We start from the raw sequence: 5788 nt of genomic DNA, 5'->3' as shown, positions 1-5788 counted from the left end.
GGAAGTAGAGCAGCAGGGCTCTCCCTCGGGGTCGTCCCCACCGCCTTCTTCGGATCATCTCCAAAGAGCGCCTTCTGGGCCTTGTGGAAACGTGCCTTGAGGGAGGTAAGAGTGCCGCACTCCATGGCGGCAAGCTTCTTCGCCTCGGCAAGGGCCGCTTGGGCTGCCTCCGCCTCCTCCTTCAGCTTCGTCAGGCGGTCGCGCTCTCCATCCTGCTCTAAGGCCGTATCCTTCACCACGGCATATCGATTGGCGACGGCAGCTTCCTGGGCCTTCAGCTTCTCTTCACGCTCCTGGGGCTGGCTGGCCTAGGCGGCCAGCCGGTCCTGGAGAGCCTCCAGATCAGCCTCCGCCATGCGGCACCGATCCTCAACTTCTGTGGCCTCCTTCCGTGCAAAGTCGCGCGCCGTAGTGGCCACCTCGAGCGCCTTCTGTGCTTCCTTCGTAGAACCCCAGGCTGCGCAAACGGACGCATCAGCATTGAGCCAACCAGAGATCAGCCCCAAGCGTCCCTGCGCCGAACAACGATCCGGGCCCTGAAGTTCACCTTGGAGGAGGTCTAGCGCCGCCCTTGCCTCTTCCAGGGTCCCGGAGGGGGCAGGAGCGCCATGACTCGACCGCACGCTGGGCAAGGAAGGACACGCCCTCAGCGCCAAGGCAGAAGGAACCTCAGCCTCAGGAAGGACCGGGGGCACTGAAGGCTGGTTGACCTCAGTAGCTGCGGCAAGGCTGGGCGCTGGAGGGGTCAGGCCTGCCGAGGGCACCAGCACCTCCCGAGGACGGGCATCCACCTCCTCCGGAGAAGGCATCACCTCTGGGGCTGTGGAGGTAGCGGTACTCTCCCTCACCAGGGGCGCGACAGCCTCTTCAACACCTGCGGCCACGGCGGCCTCCGTGCCCTTTCTCCTTCTTCAACGGCTACTGCCTAACGACAGGCAAAGACGCTAAGTATTGCTTCAAGAACCAACAAGCAAGGTTAAGGGACAGACTTACTGGTCGATGAAGGCATAGCTCCTCTTCATGCTCAGTAGTGGGCGCAGAGGTGGAGCGGCTGGAGCCGAACTCTTGGGAGCGGGAGAACTTGCGGTTGGAGTTGATCGGGACGGTGTCGGCGAAGGTGGGCTGCTCCTCGGAGGAATTAGCGCGGTCCTTCTCTTGTTCGTGACCACCCGCGTGGGTTGCTGCAAAGAGGCCACCCTAGACCTCGTAGTGACTCCAGAAGGGCGCGACACCTCCACCACCGGGGGTTCGTCATCATCATCATCGTCAGGAAGGTCGAGCAGGAGCTCCCTTTGCTCTGGGGCAGAGGATTCTTCCACAACCCCATCCTCGGTGGCCTCGGAGCATTGGTCGTCGGAGCATAGGTGCACCAAGGCAGTAGGCGGCAGGGAAGGCCCCAGCCACACGAGCCCGAGCTCGTTGAAGACAGGCATGGCCGCGACGACCTCCTCGGCATCATCACCGCAGTACAGCGGAAGCCAACCTTCCGGAGGATCGCTCGGGTCCTTCCCCGTCAGGTAGAGCAACACCTTACTCAGCTCCTCCTCGGGAAGGGGGTCTCGGCGCAGGCGGATCTTGTCGTCATCACCACTAAGCTTCCACACAGGGCGGGGGCGGTCTTCAAGCGGCGCGATGCGGTGCCTCAAGAACTCCTTGATGAGCATGGCCCCCGTCAGCTTCGCACTCTTCAGCTCCTTATCCAACTCTTTCACCAACGGCGTCAGGGAAGGGTCGGTGATCTTCTCAGAACGCCACCACTTCTCGGAGAAGGGGAATGTGGCCGCAGCTTCAGCGAGCTCTGGGAGCACTTGGCATCCATCAAAACCCACCTCTTCACGGCAACCTCCACTTTCTTCCCGACGCGGGAGATTGCATTACCACCCCGCGCTGCAACAAAGCCGATACACCGGACCGGATTGTCGTTAGTCATGTGAAGAAAGAAGAAATGGCGGAGCAGGGCGATGGAGGGCATCACCCCCACGAACGCCTCACAATAGAAGGCGAAAAGGGACAGGAGGAGGATGGAGTTGGCATGTATGTGGAGCGCGTGAATACCATAATGCTGAAGGACAGCGAAGAAGAAGCGGGAGAATGGAGGTACCAGCCCCGAGTAGACACTGTGCATGAAGAAGGGGAAGAAGGTGCTGCCCGCGGGCTCCAGCGCAGCGGTGGCGACCCGGAGCGCTGTCTTCTTCCACTCATTGTCGTTGCTCGCCGTCAGGAGGAGTGTGGTCTGAAGCTTCTCCCGAACACACAGGGCGCCAGCAGCCCTAGCTCGTACCAGGCAGGGCCAGCAGCCAGGGCAGGAGCTGTGGTCTTCTCAGCGGCCATCGAGCAGAGGATTTGGGGGGAATCGACAGATCTGGTGAGTTCTTCCGCTGCGGGGAGAAAGGGATCTGGAGCAAGACGAAGAAGGAGCAATGAAAGCCTGGCTGCAGGCGGCACCACTTTTGTCATACGGAAGCAGTTGCCGATGCAGCATGGAGAAATAGAGTCGCCCACGTCCAATCAATCACCATGTGTCATCAAGGCCGCAGGCCGTTAGGGCCCGCGGCGCTCCGAACTTGCCATTTGGCTTCGCCTGGAAGTCAAGTCCGAGCGCACCTTGGGCCCGGGAGCTACTTTCAGCATCCTGGATTCGGGGGTATCCAGCCCTGCCTGCCTGCAGCCCACCACGTGGCTCCATCGATGGCCTGGTATGGCCCAGCTTCAACACCAACACCGCAAGACCCTCGCGAGGGGCCAGGCCTCATGAGGCGGGCAACGCCAAGACCCCCGAAGGGACCTGCCTCCTCAGGAGGGCTCCTGAGGGGCAGAGAGTTTTATGCAAGCTGCCTCACGAGGTTCAGCTGACGTGATCCATGACGACCAAGGCCAGGAGGGCGCCAGCGGGTGCAGAGCGCAGGTTTCCTCTTTGGTGCAAAGGAGACAAGCCGTAGGCGCGGAGTCCCAAGGAATCAGCCAAAGGTTTCTATTCTGGTGCAACAAGACCAAGACCGCCAGGACGGAGGTCATCAACGAGCCCACCGCAGCGTCACGACTAGAGGCTTTTCGCAGGCGAAGGCTACTTTTGTCAGGATAGACTATACTACTTGTCCCCTTTCAAATCCCGTTGTTGTGGGTTCCCTACCCGCTCATATTTGGGAAGAGGACCAAGGCCACTATAAATAGGACTAGCCACCACCATAGAGGGGAACAACAGCACAAACGGACGAGATCAGAACAAGTAGAGCTAGCATACACCAGACCAGCTCAAGAACACCTCGCCTCCCGAGGATTGTTCATCCACTGTACTAGTTCGTCCGCAACCTACAAGGCAATCCACCACACCACACTGGATTAGGGTATTACACCACAACGGTGGCCCGAACCAGTATAAATCTATGTGTCTTTGTGTCTCTTTGAGCTCGACTCGCTAGTCTTAGAAGGATCGCGAGTAGGCAGGCTGGGCAAGTTGAGATCTTCGCACACACCCAAGAGTTCGAACCTCTCAAGGGTTTGCAGATCCCTAATCCGATAGGGTCCTGCCATGCTGCTCCCTCAGCTCGTCGCGGCACTCGATGGTGACGCCGCTGGAGTAGGGCCCATGGTGGAGGGAGAGGCCTACACACTTTCTTCCTCGACCATGACGCGTGTCTTTAGCCACCTCTATCTCTGAGATCCCAACTTCGACTTCGGTGCCTTGCTCGAGTCTGTGGACCCGGAGTCCTGCCCTACCGCTGCTGAGGCCCTGTAGGATCAGGTGGAGGCCCTACTGAAGAAGTTCCTCTCCATCGAGCCTGCGGCTAGGGCTGATGACAAGGATAGCCACGACATCATCGATGATGGGGCTCCTCTGGCGAGCGATGACGGCGCCCAAGGCTGAAGAAGAGGCTTGAAGATGGTGCTTCCCCTGTTTCTGCATCATGTATCATGCCTCGTGGAGGCGTAAGAACTTAATGCTCAGTACTTTTTAAGAGACATTATGCTTGTAATAATTTGCTTAGTCTCCGCGACCTCCCTTCCGTTTGCTTTAGTGTTCTACGTCGGCAGGGCCCGTCCCCGCGCATACCTCAGCTGCAGTTGGGTCCTCTGGATCACCAGGATGAGGCCAAGGGGTGAGAGGCTATGTGACCAGTTAGGCTCCTGAGTCGTCCTGCTCAGGAGTCCCCCTTGACATGCAAACAACCCTTGGAAAAGAGTTGTGGGACCAGGTCTTGGCGTTCCACATTGGCAGGGCCAGGCCCCGTGCATACCTCAGCTGCCGTTGGGTCATCCGGATCACCAGGACGAGGCCAAGGGGCGAGCGGCTACATGACCAGTTAGGCTCCTGAGTCATGATGCTCAGGAGTCCCCCTTGACGTACGAATAGACCATCATACCTTTCCTTGCCAGGCTTTTGCTTGGGAGGAGTGCGCGAAGACCAGGTCCATGGGACCTGGCGGGGTGGCGTACACCAGGCATGGCCTGAGCGCAGTTCCCACGCCCAGCCCCCTCGCACTATTCTCCCAAGGGAAAGCAGCGCGGTGAGGCTAAGCATTGAGCCTAGAGCACACCTGAGGTTGCAGCAGCCACGAGGCTACCCTCAGTTGTTTATCACCAGCACAGAGCATGGCGCTTCTGCTCTTGCACGGGCATAGCCGCTCCTCGAACGTGTCAACTGCCATCGCGGAGCATGGTGCTTCCACTGGTACGTGGGTGGTGGCTCCCTCTAAGGGGAGCCCCCGGGGCGTGTACAGCCCCGCCCTAACACGTGGCTTGCATGACAGGGCTAGAGGAGGTGTGCCTGGGCACCCGTGAGCCAGTGCGGGACTCACGAGGCCCTACCTCAAGGCGGGTTGCACTTGAACTTGGTTGGGAACATTTGTGATAGTCCTGTGAGATGGTTAGGCAACCTCCACAGAGTGAATCTCCTGAGGTTATTGCATGAGAAGGCCAAACACCAATGACCCCAGGTGGTGACGTGAATGGGACTGGCCCGCCAGACGGAGCTCAGCCATTGGGTTTCTCGACGCTGCAGGGACAGACCCGAGCACAGACGTAGTGCACAATCTTCTCATGCGATGGTCATGAAGAAAGACAACCGGCACATGGCTCCCATGGTGACGAGGCACCGGGACGCGTGCCCTCACTTATCCGCCCGCAATTAGCTCATGCGAGAACAAGGCACCAAGGGCCATGGGAGGTGACGTGCACGGGAGCTAGCCCGTGAGGCAGAGCACAACCTCTTGGGTTTAAAGACCCTGTAGGGACGGACCCGAGCACAGACGCTGTGCCAGTCCTTAATCATGAGGCGGTCGCGGGTGGGCTTGCAAGGGCGTGAGACATTCATGGCGACGAAGCGCCGGACAAGCAAATGATAATCATAAGGCAACTCATGGAAGAAGGTAAAGCCAGTTCTAATGAATGTAAGAAGGATACATGCCACAAGGACGAACGCACGAGGCTTGGGGATAGTGCAGCCCGTTGGGCACCCCCAACTGAATGAAGTAAAAGATGTCACTTGGTACTATTGTTGAAGAGATGGTGGAGTAGCGGAAGAGACAGACTGCATGAGTCGTTCCTCATTAGCCGCCCTAGCCGTGAACCTCGAGAGGCTCTAGGGGTCCAAGGGGCTCATGAGGATCCATCGCGATCTCCTCTTGGATCGCCTAGCGCCTGGCCTCCTGAGCTGCCAGGACGCCCCACATGTGGCGCTGGGATGCAGTAGCCACGTTCAACAAACCGAAGGGGATGCAAACATAGCTGTGAGGGGGACCCTCGCATCGGCCAACATGGGACGGCCAGAAGAGCTCCTGAGATGCGACCT

The sequence above is a fragment of the Triticum aestivum genome, chromosome 1B, assembly GCF_018294505.1.
Source record: "Triticum aestivum cultivar Chinese Spring chromosome 1B, IWGSC CS RefSeq v2.1, whole genome shotgun sequence".
NCBI lineage: Eukaryota > Viridiplantae > Streptophyta > Magnoliopsida > Poales > Poaceae > Triticum > Triticum aestivum.
This window is presented reverse-complemented; position numbering follows the sequence as displayed.